Below are 22438 nucleotides of genomic sequence, written 5' to 3' on the forward strand. Positions count from 1 at the left end.
TGATTCCTCAGCACCACATAAGCAAAAAGAAAAAAGCCGGAAGTGGCGCTGTGGCTCAAGTGGTAGAGCGCTAGTCTTGAGCTGAAGAGCTGAGGGACAGTGCCCAGGCCCAGAGTTCAGGTCCCATGACCGCCCCCCCCCCAAAAAAAATGACCCTGTGACTTGGATCACAGCATGTTTCATTACATGGCTCTCCTTACTTTTGTCTTCCTGACATGTGTGTGTGGGAATATGAGATATGGATTTTAGCTTCAGGAAAGCAGAAACTTTGCCTGTCTTGTTATCTAACTCCTTCCCTACTGCCAAACAATGTGCCCAGCATATTATATGAACTCAAGAACTATTTCCATAATTACTGCTAAATTGCTTCAATCTCTGAATATGAAATCCTTGCTCATATTTGAATTGGTTTATAAACAATCCAGCCAATAATTCTGAGTTTTCCCAATATTTCACTGATTTGGTAACTAATAATGAGCAAAATTTGCTAAATCAATAGCCATAAGAAAACCTGCAGTTTAGAGATTCCAAGAAAACTGACATACCTTAAACATTTTAAAAGACAAAAGCAGTCTTTTTTAGGTCGATTAAAGGTATTAATCTACCTCGATGTGACGTGATTACAACTGTTAGAGAAAGAAAAATGTATCACGTAAAGCATGGCTTTCAAAGTAGGAACATGCAACAAATCAATGGCTCTAAAAGGCAGAAAGACTGCTGAAAAAAATATTCTTTCAATCTGTATAGCTCCTATTAAAGAGTTCAAAATGTCAGGCCAGGCCAAACCAGATCATAAAATTTTATTTATGAGCAATCTATGACAAACAAGAAGGAGAAGGAAACGAATAGTTCACAAATTGTATTCCTAGGCAGTGTGGGGAAAAGGTAGAAAGGAAGAGAGAAGGGCAAGAGAATCAGAAATATATCTCCTTTTCCCCTTGGGCCTGAATTCTAGCACCTAGCTACCCCGGCCTGGGAGTGTGATGGCAAAATGTCTGGCACCTGTTTCCCATCATGAGCACTCCTTTTGTAGAGTGGTTTTGAGGTATCATAGAGGATTGGGATGACGTAGACAGGGCAATCAAGCACGGCCACGTGTACAGGCTGCCCAAGTTTGCTTCAGTCTCCCTGTGGCATGGGTTCTGAGTGAGCGCCAGCAGGCCTACAGACTGGGCAGAGATCCCAAGAATTTGCTGTTCCAGCCAGCAGAGCTGAGGAGGCAGTATGAAAGGGCAGGGAAGAGGCTCTAACACAGACAGAAAAGAGAAAAATCTCCAGGTCTCTTGGCCCAAAGGGTCAAGAGCAAGCACGAGCAGGATTCTTCAGGAGAGTCCGGGCTGGTGGTATTTTAGAACATTAATACATACCAAAAGAGTAGCATGACCTCTTCACATACCTTCTTCCTCCCAAGGCCAACAGGTGATATGAATGTTTTTGCATATGCTAGGCACCATTTTATTTTATTTTACTTTATTTTTTTTAATAGGATCAAGAGAAGGAGAAGCATGTGAAAGTCAGGGTAAATATTTGCCAAGGACTAGGTAACACCTATGTGCCTGGTACAAATTTCTGGCTCAAATGGACTTTGAAGCTTATGTGGATCCAATTTTCTTTTTAAAAATTTTCCCATGCCCAGGTAATAAGGTAATAGGTTAACACAAAATTATGAATCTATGCTTACCTATATATTTGCATCTAGGATAATTCACTTTTGTTACCTATTCTACAGTTTTGAACTTTTTATTCTGATGCCTTGGGTATTTATTGAATACAAATTGCCTTTTCTTGAAAGCATGCAATTAATAATAGCACAGAACCTGATTTTTTAAAGTTCATCACTATATGTATAGATATAAAGCACAAAAGAATAAATTTAGGAACACTTTTGGCTATGTATGCTAAATATTAAATTGAAGAATATATGATTATATTCTTCAGAAGAATAAATGTTTATTAAAAATTATAAATGGATTTTCTAGTTATGGAGGACTTGACTACTAAGGAAAAGTTGAACCATTGACTGCATATTAATAGCAAGAAATTGTTCAAGCTGGGCACTGGTGGCTCATGCTTGTCATCCTTGCTACTTAAGAAGCTAAGATCTGAGAATTGAAGTTCAAAGCCAGCTCAGTAGACAAATCTAAGGGACTCTTATTTTCAACTAAACAGTGAAAAGCTGAAAGTGGAGGGGTGGCTCTGGTGGTAGAGCACTATCTGTAAAGGGTGAGAAGCTCTAAGTTCAAGTACTAGTACCAGTACACAAAAAAAATAAAAATTCAAGCCAGGTGCTGGTAGCTCACACCTAAAATCCTAGATATTCAGGAGGCTGAGATCTGAGGATGGAGGTTGAAAACCAGACCAGGCAGGAAAGTCTGTGAGACTCTTATTGCCAATAAACTACTCAGAAATAGAAGTGGTGTTATGGCTCAAGTGGTAGAGTGCTAGCCTTGAGCACAAAGAGGCGTAGGGATAGCGCCCAGGCCCTGAGTTCAAGCCCCAGGACTGGCCAATAAATAAATAAATAAACAAACAAACAAATAAATACTTAAATAAATAAAAAATTTAAAAACATTTCAATGCATAAATAATATAGAAAACTATATGCATTATGATCTTTTGGCCATATCTGTAATAATGGACACAAATTAAGAACAGTTTTTTTTCTGTTAGACAAACAACATAAAATGTTGTGTCTAGAAATAATAGGTTAACTAGATAATTTGTGAGTGACAGTTTACTATTAATACATTTATCATTACTACATCTTATCATCTTCAAACAATATGTCTTTGCTTATTTTCTCAAAGTATCCTAAGCCTTTGCTTTCAGCCTTCATGTGAAAAGAACCAGATGTGTGTCACACTTTAACATTTGAATTTAATTATAAATGTCAGGCTTTCTAGTATTTATGTAGCTCATTTTCTTTCTCCAAATTGAGTTTCACTGTACCTTTGCAAAAAATTTTGTTTTATGGCTTTTGTTTTCTTAGTCAAAAAAAGCTCATCATATATTACTACCTATAAAAGTTACAAATTACAACCATCTCCAAACTGAGAACAAGTATTTTAATTGCCTAATTGGTGTAGGATTTTTATAATTCAAAAGTAAAAACCCCACAAATGTATCCTATCCAATATTCAATACTCATGGATTAAAAGTTAATCAACTTGCTAGCTCTTGGAGCTTTCACATAAAATATTTTAAGAATTCGTGTGAGTAACTGAGTGGATTTAAAAAGGAAGTGGATTTCTTTAAAAATATTCAAGAGGTGTTATTTTTCTCTAATAAAATAAAAGGTTGGTTTGGAATTGTTTTTAATGACTATGAGTAAGCCAGAAATACTGTGGTACAGGCTGGTTTGTTGGGAGCATGTTATTTAGGAAATAGTCCAGGGATAAGTGAGACAAGAAGGAATAATGTTTGATTTTATTTGTTTTATTTTTAGAAGAAAATCATCTTAGAGTTAAAGACATTTTAACAAAACAGTTACTTTGAGCTCCAAAATTTATTGATAAATTATAACACAGTTCGAAGTAATTTTACAATATAGTAATAGCTGCTAACAATCTTCAGCATAATAATTATGATTATAATGGTAACACGCTCCCTTTCTGCTCTAGCCAATACATGGCTTTCATTAAATACTACACAGGTCTCTGGCAAAGTTAATTGTCTCAGCCTGTTCAAAAAGCCAGAAATTACTCTTAGGGAATAAAAACATTATGCTGGAAGCCACAGACACAGATAAGAGCCTGGGCTTTAATTTAAAGAGAAGAGATGAATGCTGGAAGCAAACAAAGGCACTTGGCATGTGCAGTGGGTTGAGAAGCTTTTTTTAAAAAAAAAAAATTTAAGTTCACCACTTTGGCCCAATGGGATATGAACCAGGTATGTGTTAAGCTCACGAACCAAACACAACGAATGTCCGACTCGTCTCTTAGTTATCCATTACATCGGCTATTGACATGTAGGGCTACTGACACACTGAGGGAAATGAACGTGTTGTAGTCTCCAGGACTACGGAGATGGAATGGCATACCATACAAGGAACACAAATTCTAAGTCCTATCTACAATAAACAATTTTAAACCAGCATCTATGATAATTACATGTATGAGGGGCTAAACCTTATCACTATTACAAGAAAGTTGGTTACGCCATTGTACAAATAAGATCATAGATCAAAAGCCTACTCTTTAGGTTTTCATGCTTTTAAAACAGCTTTTGATCCATAATTCATGTGGGCCTCATGCTTGCTGGGCTTGCTCACTTTGCTGGTGCTTTACCACTTGATCCATGCCTCCAATCCTGTTTCTTTGCTGATTATTTTTGAGATGAAGTATAGCAGATAGTCCTATCTAGGCTAGTCTTGAACCATCACCCTCCAGATCTCAGCCTCTTGAGCAGCTATGATTAGGGCCTGAACCACCAGTGCCTAGCTGGATCTTGCTTTTAATAAAAGATATATCATAAAAACCACTGAAGTCATACAATATAAATAGGATAAGAATGAACTTGAGGCTAGAAGAAGTCTAGAAAAATTCTTGCTAAAGAGGAAAAGAAGAAGATAGTGTGTAGAAGTTAGATGGAGGCAGTACTCAATCCTAAGAAGTTTTGAAGGAGAAGTTAACTAGGTTTGGGTCGCTATGAGACAAGAGCCTGATTAGGGGAACAGCGAGTAATGTAATGGCAAGGTGGAGAACAAGGAACTACTTGCAGCAAGGTAGAATACAAAGCTGAGGAAACTTTCGGTGGAAGACTCTTCTGTTACCTGTTAGTGGATTACATTTTATCCTGAAGGTTGTGGGAAACAACTTGGAGGTTGCTAGTGCCAGATCTGTGGTCCAACAACAGTGAAGCAACAAGGTCCCAGACAGATATGATGGAGGCAGGGCTGGCAACTCAGCCACAGCTGCAGTAATCTAGGTGAAAAAGTGATCATGTAGCTGGTCATCTTGCTACGTTGGTCTCCATCCACATTAAAGTATATTTACTATGAGATGCACCTGCGTCTTCAGTAAAGCATCATTAAATGCAGCATCCAATGCACCTGTGTTGTCAGAAGGACTCGCCCACCAACAAGTAACATGCCATGTAGGCTAGTCTTGTGAAGACGTGTTTCTCAGAGCAGGGAACTCTTGATTAGGAGTGTAGAGGAGCCTGATACTCCACGTCATGTGCTCCTTTTTCTGTATAGAAGGTCTTTCCTGGGTCCTGGGATGCATTAGAACCTGAGAGGCTAAAGGCCAAATGGGCATGGAGAAAGAATGCCAAGAAGCAGAGCCAGTAAAAAAAAAAAATTCTCCCCCAGCATATTTTCAAGGGAAACAAAATTAACAACTGGTTAGAGCTGCAAAGGTCAGCGGGGAAAGGTGTCCAGAGAGACAAGGCATGGAGTATTTCTGCCAAGATCTGATGGGTGAATTCTGAAGTATGGAAAGTACCACAATGCGTGTGGGGAAGTGTGAGTGAGTGTCTGATGGGGAAAAATTCATGGTTATCTTTCAGGTAAAATATTTTGCATTTTTAAGATGTAATCAACCTCAGCTCTGTAGAGTCACGTGCAGCTGCTGTTGCAGAGAGAGAAATAGAGAAATGAGATTCGGGAGGAATCATTCAAGCACAAATACCACGGTTACCTGAAACATCTGAAATATTTTGATGATTGAGATTGTGATAACGGTGTCAACTGAGGATTAAAAACGTTGGTGCTATGGATAACTACCACTGTTATTTGCGGATGTGCATGTGTGAGCACATGTATGTGTATTTAATGATGGATGTAACCAAAGAAAATAAGCAAATACATAACTGGGTCTTACAGAGTGCAGAAAATACAGAAATTGTGTGTATCACCTTGGTGATGAACCTGCAGAGTGCAGTGTCTAGAGCTCTGTTCACTTCCCTGGGTGATGTTTACAGGCCTGGGCTTGCTCAGGATTTCCTAGGTAGCTTGCAACTCAAGCACAGAACTGCTCCAGAAAAGAGGCAGAGAGCACAGAAATTATAGCTAGAATGTGGTCCAGGAAGCGAAGGATAATATGAAGAATACAGTCTTCAGGGGATTTTCATTAGGGCCTCTGGTTTGCTTAACTGCTCCAAACCATCCTTCATTGATGACAGATAGTCAAAGCTAAAGTCTATTTGTACTTAAGTTCCTTTGTAAATTCAAACAGACTAAATTCCCTCCCTTGCCAATTCCTTCCCTCCATATATTCTTTTTATATTTTATTTTTCGGGTGGAATACTACAATGTGGTGTTTTTAGCCGTTGTTTGTCAAACACATGAGATTATTACTTGATGTGAGAAAGTTTTGGAAATGAAAGATGATATTAGATTAAAAATGTTTAGGTATTTCATGATACCATTGGTTTAAAGTAGTTTTAAAATAAGAAATTAGATATTATATAGTCAAGGTGTCATTTTCTTACCCAAACAGGTTTGTATAAATACAGCAAATATTTTTTACTTCCCTGTAAAACATCTTATGAAAATGTAATCAGATTTTTTTTGGGGGGGGGTCCGGTTGTAGGGGCTGAACTCTGGGCCTGGGCGCTGTCCCTCAGCTCTCCAGCTCAAGGCTAGCACTCTACCACTTGAGCCACAGCACCACTCCGGCTTTTTTCTTTTTGCTTATGTGGTGCTGAGGAATCAAACCCAGGGCCTCATGCATGCAAGGCAAGCGCTCTACCACTGAGCCACCTTCCCAGCCCCTGTAATCAGATTTTTAAGAGCAATCCCAATTTATAGAAGCCATGTGATAAACCCTCTTACAAAACCAGTTGCTGCCATCTGTTTGATTTGTTTTCAAAGTCTGAATTTTGGATATAGGTATCTCTAGGTATTCACACCTGCAAACCAGAAGTTGAAGAGAAACTCTCATATTCTGAAATTTCTCCAAATAAATATTGATCTCTAGTCTTAAAATATTTTTTCTTTTTTCCTAAAAGAAGAGAGATAGAGAAAAAGACAGATAGGATAAAGGAGAGAAAAGAGGTAAGTAGGAAGGAGAGAGGGAGATAGAGGTAGGAGAAAGGAAAGAGAAAAAAACAAGAGAAGGAAGGGAAGGAGGAAGAAGGAAGGTGAGGGAAGATGAGATGAAATTCATGAACTAAGTAATACAAAATATACTTGTAGGAACATTTAGAGCCTTAGAACCAAAGCTTATTCTTTAATAGTGACCATCTAATTACTAACTAGAGGTAAATTGCAGCTTCTTAATGTTTCCGGTTCATACTTAATGAGTTAATTGCCCAAGAGTGAAACAGTTAAAGGGAACTTGTGTAGTCAGATGACTTAAGAAACTTACTCAGATATTCAGTAGCAGGTGGCTCTCGCTGGTTTGTTATAAATACTATATTTGCTGGCCAAATTTCAACTTCATGCTTCAACTGTCAGTACACTGATTTTTGTGTGACTATGAATGGTTTAATTTCTTTGGAAGAAAATTGTGGGAAAGGAAAGATATCTCTTCTGAGATTTGAAAAAAAAAATACCTACCTTACTTTTTGTCAATGTTCCAAGCAAGTGTGAATTTGATAGCTGTTATCAGACTCTGTGTGTGTGTGCGTGTTGTATTGACGATTGAACTGAGGGCCTTGTGCTTGCTTGCTAGGCAAGCATTTACTACTTGAGCCACAATGCCAGTCCTTTTGATTTTCTTTTTGTTTTATCAGATAGTCTGGTCCTGGTGCTTAGGCTGGCCTAGAGCCATGACATTATTTTCTCTACTTCTTGAGTATCTGGGATTAATGGTGTGAGCCAATGTGTCTGACCCTGCTAGATGATTTCTGATGAGTATCTGTGGGCCAGTGTACACAATTGAAGTCTTGATTGCCATTTCTGTGCTCAGATTATACTTTAGAAACAAAGATGGATTGATTGTCTTGATAACAATGTTTTATTGGTAGAACTGATGCAGGCAGTCTGATAGATTCAAAGGATGTGGAAGAGATTCTCTTTCCCCCTTCTCTTTGCCTTGCATTTGTGGGATCTACTTTAATTTTTTTTTTGAATTTCAGGTCAAAGAGTAGATTTAAGAAAATAAAACTTTTTACTCAAATTTGATCAGGGAATATGTGTCAGTCTTAGTAATTTCTGCATGTTTCAAAGTAGACAAATCTTGATAACATAAAATACAATTTATATAAACTATTTTTTTCAAGTCATGGGGATTGAACTCTGGGTCTGGATGCCCTCTCTGAGCTTTTCAGCTCAAGGCAAGCACTCTACCACTTGAACCACAGAGCCACTTGTGGTTTTCTGGTGGTTAATTGGAGATAAGAATCTCATGGACTTTCCTGCCTGGGCTGGCTTTGAACCTGGATCCTCAGGTCTCAGCCTCCTGAGTAGCTAGGATTACAGGCATGAGCCACCAGTGCCAGACTACCAATTTATATAAACTTTAAAATACTTTATACAATTTAGCTGCATATGTCAGAAAAATACATTTACACTGATGAGGAGGATGCATCCAATTTTGGGGGAGTGTTTATTTGAAGTGGGGTGGGGAGGAATAGAGGTAGGTTGGGTTGAATTGGGACTGTGGTTGTACTCCTTTACAAAAGAAGAAAATCTAGCTGGAACATATTTCATGCAAGGTAGTAGCTTTAATCCAGATTTACATCTATTTCATTTATTTTTCTACACTCCTAAAGAATCTTAACAATTTTAAAAATTGCAAAAGTAACCTGATGTTCTCTGGTTTCATCCATTTGGCTTCAAATGACAGCATTTCATTATTTTCCTGGTCGACTAATACTTTACTATGTCCATACACCATGTTTTCTTCATTAATTCATCACTGATTTACGCGTAAGTCTCTGGGTCTGTTGAAATAGCTGAGCTCATTTCAACAAGCTTTTGCTGAGGATGTATCATAGTTAGACTTTGAGGGTAACAGGGTCCCTAGCCCAAGCAATTTAACTATCAAGAAGAAAAGAGGAATGTTAACAGATGCCTTCAGTACTGTTATAATCAAAACCATGTTTTCTAAGTAGAATGATCAGCTATGATCAACTATGATAATAAAATGATCAACTATGATAATTCTTTCCTAGAAACATTTGGGGAAATCTAGGGCAGATTTAATGATAAAATGTTAAATTTGTTAAAAACGAATTTATTTTGGTTGTTAATATTTCAAAAGTTGCAAAGGAGTCTCTAAGGGCTCTTCTAACACAACTGGTTAATTCTCCCATACAACTAATTTAATTGTTTATATGTAGTGCTGGGGATGGAATGGAGGGCCTTGGACATACTAGACAAGTACATGCCCAACCCTTATAAAATTGATTTGAATAAATATTTATTATATTTCTTCATGGATGTTTCCTATATCACATTATGTTCTTTTTAATTAAAACTGAGATGTCCTAGGTAAACAACAACAATGGTTTTATAGCATTGGGCTCCTTAACCCCACAATCTTAGTGGTCAGGAACAGCACAGAAGAAATGTGGAGTTTAACGTCTACATTGTCAGAACTAAGCATATGCAGCATACACAGGCTTGAACACAGAATATGAAAATGATGCTAATGACAACCACCATTGCAGTCAAATAAATAGATGAATAACAAACAAACCACTACTGTTAATTACTGTGAACATTGGCAAAGCAGTTTGGAATCTGAACAATGCACTCTTGGCTTTCCTTCTTGAGAAAAATATTAATGGAAAACATTGAACAAATCCCCCCAACCCTACCCCTGGTCCAACTTTCATCCAAAGAAAAACCACCAGAAAATTTAGTATTCTACTGTTGGAGTAGATAAAAAACAGAAAAAGAAGAAACAAAAAGATCGTCCATTAATAGCTATCCTTGGTAGCAGATTTTTCACCAATTGTTAAAAATAGAACAGTAAATATTTGACATCTTGGTTTTAATTAAAATGAGCACAATGTGGTATAGGGTGATAAGTATAAAAGATATCCCTGATAAATCTGCAAACAGAAGCAAGTATAATGTATGAGTCACAATAGAAGATACCTATAACACCTGTTGGTTTAACAGCACTAACCCTCTCTAGGGCCCTTCCGTTTAGATGTAATTTGCATACATTGGTCCTCTTAGTAACCGGTAACTTTGGCTTTTAATAGTTTTACCAAAATCCTGTTTGTGGGGAAAATAAAGGATTTAATCTGGTCCCCAAAGCAATCTTGGCAATGATAACAGGAAGAGAAAAATCAAGCAAATCCAGAGACATTATAAACAACCATAATCATTAAGGATAGTCAATAATGTTTAAAGGAATATTTGAAGCTAGGAAGTAAAAAAATCTTGGAGCCACAGACAAAGGGAAATCTGAACAGATGTATAGTAGAGATCAATGGGATCACTATGTGGTAAGGAAAGCATTAAGGTCTGTTTCTAGGTTCCCAAGTGCAGACTCAGGAATCTCCTGTTAATTGCTTCATGAACTGAATTGGCTTTTACCATCTGGAGGTATGGGTCAAGTGCATGAACACTTACCAACTGCTTTACCTACCCACTCATGGCTGGCTGCATCCTGGTGAGTACTTATCCTATATTAGGAAGCATGGGAGAGTCCCCTTGCCCTAGAAAGAGCTGTCTGTGTTAGAACTCCTCTGCTTCCTAGAACAGAGGGACTGGAATTTGGCTCCATCTTTGCCACCTGGAAGATCTAATTATGTGATGAATTATAATTTATTTGGTTCCTATAGTCCATCTTCCAAGTGTTTGCCGGAGCAAGATCCTGAACACAATTGGCCTTGTCTTTTTTGTTCTCATTTCTTATTTTCAGCCCCTTCTCACAGATGAGGAAATCAAGGCACAGCTGGCAATTTGTTGTTCTGGATTTAAATCTAGACTGCGCACAGATTTCACTAGCAGGCTGGGCTGACTTTGGTGTGAAACTATGCTCTTAAGACTTTTTGGGGGGAATAATGAAGGGGATGGGAAAAAAATGCATCTTGAGATTTGAGGTACCAGAAGTAGATACCAGATTTGGGACACAAGTTCTGGGGCCCAGAAGGTTCTTGGACTCATCAGAAAAATAATTTAAAATTCAAGGTTAGCCACAGAGGAGACTGAGCAAGAGCAGATTTATTAGTGCAAAGCAAAGCAGAGTTAAAGTACACGGTGCAGATGGGAGTATGAGCAGGCTCGAGAAGAAGCAGCTGTGCTGAGTGTTCCAAGAGCTCAAGCATTTATTGAGGTCTGTCAACAAGGCCATGGTCAATTGTCGAAACAGTGATGTGTTATGAACTCCCAAGGCTGGCTTTATGCGTTTGCTCTTCCCACATGTTAAATGGGAACATTTTTGGCATTGGGATGGTCAGACCAGGACTGTGATTTTCCTCAGGTGATAGAGAGAGTGGGGGTGGGGGAGGTCAGCAAGACCCCGCCATATGTGACTGTTTTTGTTTTTGACTCAGCATCCACACCATCATTCTCAGATATCAAGTTTCCTTAATTTCCTTCCTAATTTCTATGTCAGTGCCTTACATGACTGATGTGTGTGTGTGTGTGTGTGTGTGTGTGTGTGTGTGTGTGAGTGTGTGTGTTAAATCTCATGGAATCCTTTGGAGATCTTTGAGGGCTGATTTTGTGTTGAGGTAGTGGTGGTCTTTTTTTCACATGTATTCAATGCATTTGACTATTGACCATGTATACTTAGAAATCATGGAATTCAGGTGAGATTATTGCCCTCAGCCACCCCCTTTGGCTTTTAGTCTTATTAGAGAAAATAATTACAACTGTAATGTATACTATTAGCATATTCTGGCAAAGCATAGTGATTAGATTTATCACAAGTAAATAATAGGGATGATTTCATAGGGAGTATACTCAGAATATGTGACTGATCAAGTATTTTGAATGAATGAATGAATTAATCTAATTTAATGATCTGTCTTATCTCTAATGTATAACAGAGATTTCACAGGGACTTGGAGGATCAAGCTAAACTTTGCTCATCAAATTTTATTCTTATCCCAATCACCGCTTCCAAGAATTTGTAGTATTGGAGTTTTTGTGCTGGCTTTGAACCATTTTCCTGATGGGCATTTTGACACTCCTTAAGTATATTTACATAATTAGCCATGATAGTTGTAGTGTAATGTTGATGTGTCTCGTGGTTCCCAAGGTCTGAGAGACACTTGTGACAACTCTGAATCGACATTTTGCCCTCGCTTATTACCAAATCATGGCCATTATCTCGGAGGCAGGTGTGCTAATGATGGAAGAAACAGTCTATATTTTGAGTGGCAGCTTAGGGAAGGTCAGAGTGCCCTGCGTTTTATCAAGTCTTAAAACCCTTCAGATGTGATTTCCAAGCTGATTGCTGAATCAACATGAGAGCGTTCCATGCAGACTAACTCTCCTCTGATGGCTCCAGGAACAGGCTCCTGCTATTCTAGCCACGGTTCCCTCCGAAGCCTCTAGCAGTATGTCAGAACTAAGCAGGGATTAAGCAGAAACTCAGAAGGAAATGTTTAATGTAAGCCACTTCATCAGAAGTGAGTAGCCACATTTCACAGGAGAGAAAGAGCCCACACCATTCTTTCAGAGAAGGGAGATGGGCAAGAGAATCTGCGGAAAGTGTAAGTTCGCTTGTGAAAATGGCAGCGAAGTGCATGGTTGGGCACAGAATTTGGGATGGGCAGGTTGTTTCTGTCATGTCTCGGGGGAAGGGGAAACTGATGTCATATAAGATGGATCCCATAGACAGTGATTGGTATCGTTTGGATCTTGAACATCCTCCAGAAATGCTTGTCCTAAAAACTGGGTCCCCACCTTGGGGCTATTTGAGAGGTGGTAGAACTTGTAAGATACTACATATTAGACCACTAGAGGCATAGCTTCCAAGGAGATAGTGGTATTCAAATCCCTTATTATTTCTCTTTTGCTTCTGGGCCATGAGGTGAATCAATTTGCTCTGCCATGTGTTCTGGCCAATGGACTTTGGCCTCTTGACTAAAACCTCACAAACTGTAAGCCAAAAGGTCCCTTCTCCTATTCTTTCTGATAAGTCGATTGATCTCAAGTATTTCCTACAATAATGGAAAGTTCATAAACATAGTAGTCTAGCAGGGAGAGAAAGAATGAGTGAAGCTGGTGGGCAGGGCTAGGAGTGGGGACTCACCTAAGTTCACCCTGATCAGACCCTCTCTTGATCATGAATTTTTTCACGTTGAGTTTTCAAAGTACTGTGGCAATGCATTATTCTTTATTTTGGTGAATCATTTGTGGGTTGTTCTGCTGCTCTTTGGACACTCTGTAAGTTTTGTGCCAGAAGGAAGAGCTTCCTTAGCATAAACCTTGCATGCCTGTAATTGAAATGAGATATTCCAGTACATATTGTGGCTCAGTGAACAGAATCCTCACATTTTACGGTGGATGAGACGTCGCAGGGCATCTTACCAGAGAGGCTGTTATCACTGACTTCAGGACCAGATTCTGCCTGCAGAAACGTTTTTGTTTTGCTATTAACCGTGCTTATTTAAAAAAATTATTTACTTGTCCCTATTTTGAATATCTAGCTTCTCTTGAAAAACTGATAGTTCTCATACCTCAGATGATGGCAATAAGCAACTAGAACTGACTGGAATATTTTACACAATTCTCTGTACCCAGTCCATGTTCATATGTTACCTGCTAAGTGCTGTAGACAGTGAGATTTGGAGCACTGGTGCTTTCAATAACACTACTTCTGAGTGTTCACTCATTTAAAGAGTATTGTACTTGCTATGTATAAGATATTGACAAAGTCTCTTCTCTTTTAGAAATTATTTGGTCCTTATGGGCAATGTTGCTGGCTGAATTGTATTCCCTCACTATGTGTGTGTGTGTGTGTGTGTGTGTGTGTGTGTGTGTGTGTGTTGAACTCTTAAACTCAGTACCCCAGAATGTAACATGTACCTTTATTGGGAAACTTCATCTTGACAGAGGTAATTAAGTTCAAATGAGTCCTAATCTAATATGATAGGTATCCTTTAAAAAGGGAGAGATTTGAACACAGACTTGGACCACTTGGAGGGAAAGTGGTGTGAAGACCTACAGGATGAAGGCAGCCACAGTGCTGGAGTAATGTATCTCCAAGCTCAGGAATGCCAAGGATTGATTGTCAGCCAACTCCCCAAGCAGGAAGAAGCCAGGAGGGAAATTCACTCCTAAGTCCTGTGAGGGAGAATGCCCTGCTAAGGCCCTGATTTCTAACCTGTGGTTTCCAGAAGGAGCCCACATATTTCTCCTGTTTCTAGACACTCAAGTAGTAGGAAATAAATGCTCTCAAGCATGTTGACAGAGTTTGCACAAGGACTTAATATTCATGGGAAGTGCTGTGTGAGGAAACACTGCCCTGTGAGTGCTGATCTCCCTTGAAGGTCACGGGGGCTTTACTGAAGAAGGCGTGTTTTAGCTGAGATCTGATGGTTATGCTGCATTCTAGCTGTGAAGGAAACAGGCAGAGTCCAGGATGGTTTGTGTGAAAGCTTTTGGGAGTCAGGGCATATTAAAGACACCAAAATTCAGCCAGAGGGGCTAAACCACAGAGAGAAAACTGGGAAGCCCCATGAGGTGAGCCCTTCAGAGCAGGATATATTGACTTTGCTCTGTTACCTTTTGGGAAGTGACTTAACTTCTATGAACATAAAAATGGTGTTTTCCTCACATAGTTCTTACAAGGATTCAATGAGATAGTATGTGAGAAAAGGAATTTAAATGAATACCTAGCTGGCAGTATGCCCTTGATAGGTGTTACCCAATACCTTAATGGATGGTCCACTTCTTATTGTTCTTAGTAGGATACTTGTGTCTTTAGGATGCCATTGGCACTGTGGTGCGAATCCTTAGGGTAGTAGAAAACAAGTGCATGGCTTTAGTTATGGTTTCAATACAACGGGATTTTATTTTGACATGATCCACATGACTTCTGTATGGAAAACAGACTGTCAATCAGTGGGGAAGAGGCCTTGGGTGGGTGAAAGGCCCTAGAAAGAGGTAACCACAGAGGTGATGGTGTCTGAGTTGACTTGTGGATTTGGGGAAGTTCCATGTCCATATTAATACATTTTAAAATTCAATGGAGAGCCATTTTCTTTTGTATTTTTAAAGTTTTCTTCTAGAACAAATATGGCCTGGGGTGATACATGGATTTTTAATCTTGATTTTTTTTTTAACTTAGCAAGTGGCCTTCGGCCAGCCTTGCATGTACTCATTCAATCACAAACTCAAAAAGGCCTAAGAAGACACTGAATCTTTTAGCCATCACAGAGTCAGCATCTTTGATTTCTGAGCACATTAAAGGTGTTTTTAGGAGATTTCAAATGTTTGCACTCTCTGTTTGATTTTTTTATTGCCTTTTCTGCCTAGTGATCTCATTTCAGAAGGGAAATTAGATTGACTTACTCCTCTGCAAAGCCATGGTCAGTGCTATGAGAACTTAGTCCTTGGTTGAAAGAAAAATGCTGAGTTGGCAAACATTCACAATTTAAAAAAAAGTCTTAAATAAAGTAATGGCTGTGCCAGAAAGATATTTGGTAATGAGGATAATGAAATCTTCAAGAAACATTGAAAATGCCCTAGCCCTTTTTGGATTGATGGCTTTTTTTGTTTTTTGTTTTTGATCAGTCATGGGTCTTGAACTCTGGGCCTGGGCTCTGTCCCTCAGCTCTTTAGCTCAAGGGGAGCACTCTACCACTTGAGCCACAGCCCACTTCTGGTTTTCTGGTGGTTAACTGGAGATAAGAGTCTCACGGACGTTCTTGCCCAGGCTGGTTTTGAACCTCAATCCGAAGATCTTAGCCTCCTAACTAGTTAGGATTACAGGCGTGAGCCACTGGAGCCCAGCCTATGTTTAATTTTTTTAAGTGTATCACATTTGATATGATCAGCTTGCTTAATATTGGCAGACTTAATTATCTAACAAATTCACTGTCACTGGGAGATTGATCCATAATACTAGATGTAGAAAATGTTGAAGTCTAGATATGTATCTGCTAGATATTTCCTTTCTTATGATGGTTTATTATGATATTCAGCTCTGAAAGGAGAAAGAAAATCTCAGAGTGCACTTTCCTGCATGTAAACCATTCAAATTCTAATGTTTTCTCAAACCGATTTTTAACAGAATTCACTTTATAAATGTTTTTTTCCTTGACAATACTCCTTCTAATCATCTTATTTCCTGTTGGGAGAAATTATATATAGAGACAGTAGGTTATTTAGTAATTAACATGTGTTGTGTGTACATTAACTAAAAACATTGTACTCTGTACAATAAGGAGATGTTTAGACTTACGTAAGTTTTCAAAAAGAGAGGATACTGAACAAAGAACTACCATTATAAAGAAGAGACCTATTTGCATTGAAAACTTACTTTCATATTTTTGAGTGTATGTGTTTGTCTTAAAGTAGGCAAATATACAAAGCCATTGAAAAAAGGTATTTTCTGTGAAAGAGATTTCAATGTTGCACTATATAGAACAACTTTATTTCGATAGTGTATAATGGCTAGTTTTAACAAATGCTTTATGGCAAAAGGTCGTTTTTTGTTTTGTTTGGGGGTTGAGGCACTTTAATTTTAAGTGCTCTTAGTAACTGAATGATGTTGCTTTACCAAATACAGATATAGCTTCACTAGTGCCATTCCTTCTTTAGTATGTTAGTTTTATGATGACTAACATTATTTGATGATTTTCTTCCCAAGTATATATTCCCAAATTCTGGAAAAAATGTCTTTCTGGTTCCTACTATGTACTTAATTAGTGTCAGGTAGATAAATGTATGTGTTGTACCATGATGGTATTAAACCTGGCAGGTGGTGTTGCAAGTGGGAAACACATTTGAATTCTATACATTGGAGGTTGAGAATCAACTTATATCTATACCCATATGTAGTGTGATTTGCCAATTGTGCTGTTTTCTAGCCTTTTCAGTAATAATAATAATAATTATTATTATTATTATTTACTACTGCTGAAACTGCCTCTTATAGCTGTGAGCTCTCAGAGCAGACAGCCTGAATCCCAGCTCTTGGTCCAATAGTTCTCTGGGCTACCAGAATTAGCATCACCTGGGTGCTTGTTACTCATGCTAACCAGCAAATCCCACCCACGACACAAGGCATCAGAAACTCAGACTATGGTCTCAGCAGTTGGAAGTATAAAAACCCTTCTAGGTGACCCTGTAGTTCCTTCAAGTATAAAGGCAATGCGTGTGATACTTGTGTCAGCCCTGCTCACATACCTCGTGGTTCCTCTGTCCACTTTCCCAGTGATTTCCAATTTTCCTGCGGATTCTAGTTTTGGAGATCTGAAATCTTCATTTTGGACTTTGAGGAATTGTCTTCTTAAAGTAACTGGCATAGCTCAGGTCTGATGGGGATTTTGTGCACTTGGAATCTGATGCTTAGTAGCTGTGTTTGTTATGTTTCACTGAGCAGCAAAATTACCCCCAACAGTCTTCATTCTCTGAGCTTCCAGAAGCCTCCAGCTGCTTCCTACCACAAGCTTTTTCTGATGGAGAGCCTCTTTCCTTGCATCATGCTTAGTGCTATGCTTGGGATTAATGCCCCTTCTTTAGCAAATATTGTTAGTGCCCATTTTGAATGACATCAGTATTTTAATTTAACACTTCTCCAGTCTAGGCCATAAGGCATGTGAAGGCAATGTTCTTGTACAAACATAGAATGCCTGTTTAGTGCATAATAGACACTCAGTAAAATCAGAATTCCTGTTTGGTAGGTAATAGGCACTTCATAAATATTGGGTGAATATGATTTACTCTTCCTTCCCTTGCTGTGATGATGTTACCTAAAAGATTAGGTAAAAATGACAAAGTTCATGAACTGGAATTTGCTGCCAGTCTTGCTGTCTCCTAGTTCTTAGGGTTACTCTAAACAGAGAGGGAATACAATTCTTTGGGGAATCTGTAATATTAAACACATATATGCTGCTGTTGTTTGGATGTTGAATGTCTCCCAAGATGTATGTAAAAGTCTCAGCCTCCAGAGTGTCTGTATTTGGAGGTGGTGGGGACCTTTAAGAGGTGGAGCCTCCGTGGGAAGACTTGAGAATGTGAAGGCAGAAGGCCTGGCCCTCTCTCTCCCATCTACTTATTCTCTTTGCCTCTTTGCTTATGACATAAATGGTTTTGCTTTGCTATATTTTCACGATGTGCTGCCCTGGCCAGAGTCCAAAGAATGGGACCATGTGATTTTGGACTTGGGACTTCCAGAACTGTGATCCAGAGTGAAGCTTTCTTTTTTTTAATAGGTTCGTTGTTCCAAGTATTTCATTATAGTAATGCAAAGCCGACTATTATTATATATGATGTCTCACTTTGATTCTTAACCATAATCTCTTGTGAACTCAATGAATTATTCCGGCATTATAGATCAGGAAACAGATGGGCAAAAAGATAATGTGACTCCCTCACACTAACAAAATTCAGAAGTAGTAGATCGCTGCAGGATACCCACAGGGTCTTCAGACATGATGGGAATAATGAAAAAAAAGACAAGCACCCTCATTTAAAATATAAATACATATCTATCTATGGTATATATAATATATATAACATATATACTATAGATACATATATATCATATATATATACTATACAGTATGTATATATATATATATATATAGCATATATATGTATTTGTATATACTTCCCTAAGGGCATCCTCCTTTAGTCTATTTGTGTGTGAATGCCTGAAGTCTTGTATAGGTTATCATGTCCAGTTATATTTTAGAGCTAGCTTCCACATATGATAGATAACATGCACCATTTGTCTCTTTGAGCTTGGCTTACCTCACTTAACACGATTTGTTTTAGATCCAACTGTTTCCCTGCAAATGACATAATATTATTCTTTCTAATGGATGAGTAAAATTCCATTGTGTATATGTACCACATTTTTTGATCCACTTATCTATTGTGGGACATGAGGTGTTTGAGCTGATAAACCTGATAATTTTTAAGTTTAATGTTTTTTTAACTGTGGCATTTTGTGTAGGTCAAAAAACAAGATAAACATGAAAGTAAAGTTCTGTTGAGTTCATACTAAGAGGTAGAGCAGAGAAATAGATGTGAAAGCACTAGAATGAGGGTAGTATAGATTTAGGGGTGCCAGTTCTTATTATCATATACTTCAGACATTTGTGCCCATTTAATGCAAAGTTAAGAGACCCTGTGTAGTTGCAATAGTCCTGCAAAATGGGAGAAAAAGGATTCATCTAGCCTCTCTACTATACTTTTGATAAGGTTTGTGTGTATCTAGTAATTTGGACATAAATTAAACAAGATAAACCAGCCCATTTCCTTGTTTCACCACTTTCAATGATATACAAACTAACCTACTTCCTTTTCCCTTCTTATTTCAAACATTTACTATGTGTTTGGTTAAGTAAGGCTTTCTTTTGGGAGGAGGGTGCAAGGGATGGGAGTATGGGAGGGTGGGGCTGCGGGCGGGGGAGGGGCCTGCATGGACCGTGGAACTCTAGTCAGTATAGGGGTTGGTTTCTTGGTTCTTTCAGAGTATTTGTGAGGGTTAGCCTGTAGCTTGTTGGAGTGATCCATGCTATTACAGTTTGGAATTTCTTTACTTATTTTACTCTCTCTGCAAACCATATCCACTCCCCACCCCTACCCCAAGCACAACTAGCAAAGAAGGATGACTTTATTGCATTGATAGGGAAAAAGGCAACTCAACATTTGAGACTAGTAAGCGAAGGTCATTGAAAACACACAGAGGCATGTGTTACAGTGATCCAGGGCAAGGCCAGGCAAGGTGTGGCTATATATTTACAGGAAGCCCAGATGGAAGAAAAAATACCAACAAATGGTTGGACAACATGGTAAAAGTAAAAAGAGGATTAAAAAACCTGTGTTGGGTAGAAAGTGATTTTAAAGATGGCAAATGTATGTAATTTTCCATATATCTATGCTTTCCTGGTTCCAAATACTTGGAAGGATACCACATGAACCATAATGTCAGTTATTTGTGGACAAGCAGGCTTTCTTTTAGATGTTTGCCTTACACTTATTTAGCACTGGTCATTACTGTGGTTATTAAGGTGCACAGAGAGATATAGTTATACTTTCACTGAGTTTACCTTCCAGACTTAAGCACAATATGATGTGACAGACAAGTACAAAGACAAGTCACACTGACCAGAAAACAAATGGTAAGACACTTGACAAGCCAGGAGTCCACGGCATATCTACTAGCCTGAAAGTTTCTGTGTTACCTAGTCCGAGTTCTATTTCCCAGTTCTTTAAAGCATCACTGATCTATAACCTAAGTGCTGCCATTAAGATATTCTAGCAATGCAATTAGCAACTATAACCTATTGATGTTAAAGAAGGGAAATGATTCTAGAGTACAGCCAGTATGTAATCTAGAGTATGCGCAAATCCTGAGCAAAATGCAAGACTTTCTGAAAACAAAGTCATTGGCCTCAACTATGAGGCATCCAGTCTTGTCTGAGTTTCCAGCCTGCCAGAACTGCTCTCCAAATTTCAGGCAGATCTGCCAGTCCTCATAATGGTATAAACCCAGCTCCTTAAAATAGTTTCTCATTTTCATGTGTATGTACATGCACATGAACATGTGTGTTTTATTTGTCTAAAGAACTGATGCAAGACCTTAGCAATTCAAGGTGTAAGGAGTGTGTGTGTGTGTGTGTGTGTGTGTGTGTGTGTGTTGGGGAAAATTGTGAGGCCGGATGACTGGCCTGGAATGAAAAAGAAATTGGACTATGAAGCAAGCACATTGTATGCCACCGAGAGATTCTGGAAGGATTAGAGTCATCTTTTAGAATGGACTTGGGTAACTGCTGACAGCAGAAGTAAAGGAAAACTTCCAAGTCAAGCAGGATGAATGTTAGAATGCATCAGTGCTGAATCTCTTCTGGAATCTGAAAAATAAAAATCTTAAACAAATCATTATTGGAACTGGGAAAATTGAGGGGAGGTGCTGAGCTGGTAGGGATGGAGGATGATCAATCGATCAAGATGCGTTGGACTCATAAAATGATTTGTTGTTATATATATGTATATATATGTATACACACACACACACACACACACACACACACACACACACATATATATATATATATATATATATAAAATGGGCGGTGGGGACATTTAGCCAAAAGTTTCCCAAGTTCTTTTAACAGCCTCATCTACAGCTTTCCTAGGAAGTCTCAGTAGTGGGGAAGATACTGGAGGAGCACACACAGTCGTGGGGAGGAAGGTGGAGGTCAGGAGGGGGGATCCCAGCTGCGAAAATGGGAAGGAAGAGAAAGTTTACAAATCCATTGAAAATCTGCCTCATCGCATGCATCCAGAGGGTTCGCCTCTTGCAAGGGTAGCCTCTAAAGTCTCTTTCTTTCCATCCTGACTGGCAGGATGACACATCCCTCTAGCCAAGAGTTGAGCTGCCCTCTTTAAATTAGGGTGGGGTGGGGGAGTCTCTAGCCTGTCAAAATGACATCTTGAAAACGGAGGGCTAAGGGGCAGGAAGCACCAAGTTTAAGTTGAGAACCCCCTCCCCCTTCTCCTCCCCCAATCTCGACTCCACAGCTCACAGCCAAGCGCCAGCGTTGAGCAACCTAACCTTGGGCTCCACAAAGCAGTCTGGCCTGGAAAACAACCTCCTGGGGTTTCTTCATTCCCGCAGCAGCATCTCTTACGATGTTCTTATCCCCACCCCGGGGACAGTCCTACTGATCCAGGGCTACTGGCCCAAGTCATGCACCCCTGGGAGGTTTTGGTGTGGGCTGCTGGCTGGCTGGTGACTCTCTCATCCTTCCCCAGGTGCAGAGGCTGTCCTCAGGTCCTCACTCCAGGGGTGTCGTGGTGCTGGGTGCGGGGGTGTGGAATGGGGCGGGGGTGGTGGGCTTCCTTTGGTGTGGGGCCGGGGCGCATGCGGACCTGCTGGGGTCTGAGGGACTTTAGGCATCAGGGCTGGGGCAGACAGACATCCGGCCACCCCCTGCTTGGAAGGAGGTGAGGTGGATGGAGTCCACACACTGGGAGGTTTGCTGGGAGGGGCTGACCGGAGGAGGTGGCGGCAGGTGACCCAAGGAGCTCAGAGAGACTTGGCCAGCGGGGCGAGGGCTGGGCTTGGAGAGGGTGCGGGGAGGCGAGCGGGTGCAGGCGGGGAGAGGCGAGGGGAGGGGAGGAGGCGAGGAGGAGGAGGAGGAGGAGGAGGGAGTTCCGAAAGGAGGGAAGGGAGCCGGCGGGGAGGCTGGGGCGGTGAGCCGGGCTGGGCCGGGCAGGCAGCAGACGCAGTCGGAGCTGCGGAGAGCCCGCGTCGTGCCACACCCCCGCCGCGGGGCACCCAGGCTTTTGCCAGGGGGCGGGGGTGGGGGGGTGAGAAACACAAAGACATGCGAAGAGGGGTTGCGCGAGGCTCCCGCACAAAGACGCCGGGGCGCACGGCCGCCCGGGCTGCACCGA

General features: G+C 39.9%; 1 protein-coding gene across 1 annotated transcript in view; it reads left to right on the forward strand.

Annotated features, from left to right (window-relative positions):
• Nucleotides 1-22438, forward strand: part of Kcnk2 (potassium channel, two pore domain subfamily K, member 2) — a 167400-nt gene that overhangs the window by 40064 nt on the left and 104898 nt on the right. The gene's annotated exons all lie outside the window — the stretch shown is intronic.

This window comes from Dipodomys ordii, unplaced genomic scaffold (genome assembly GCF_000151885.1).
Source record: "Dipodomys ordii isolate 6190 unplaced genomic scaffold, Dord_2.0 Scaffold26, whole genome shotgun sequence".
Taxonomy (NCBI): Eukaryota; Metazoa; Chordata; class Mammalia; order Rodentia; family Heteromyidae; genus Dipodomys; species Dipodomys ordii.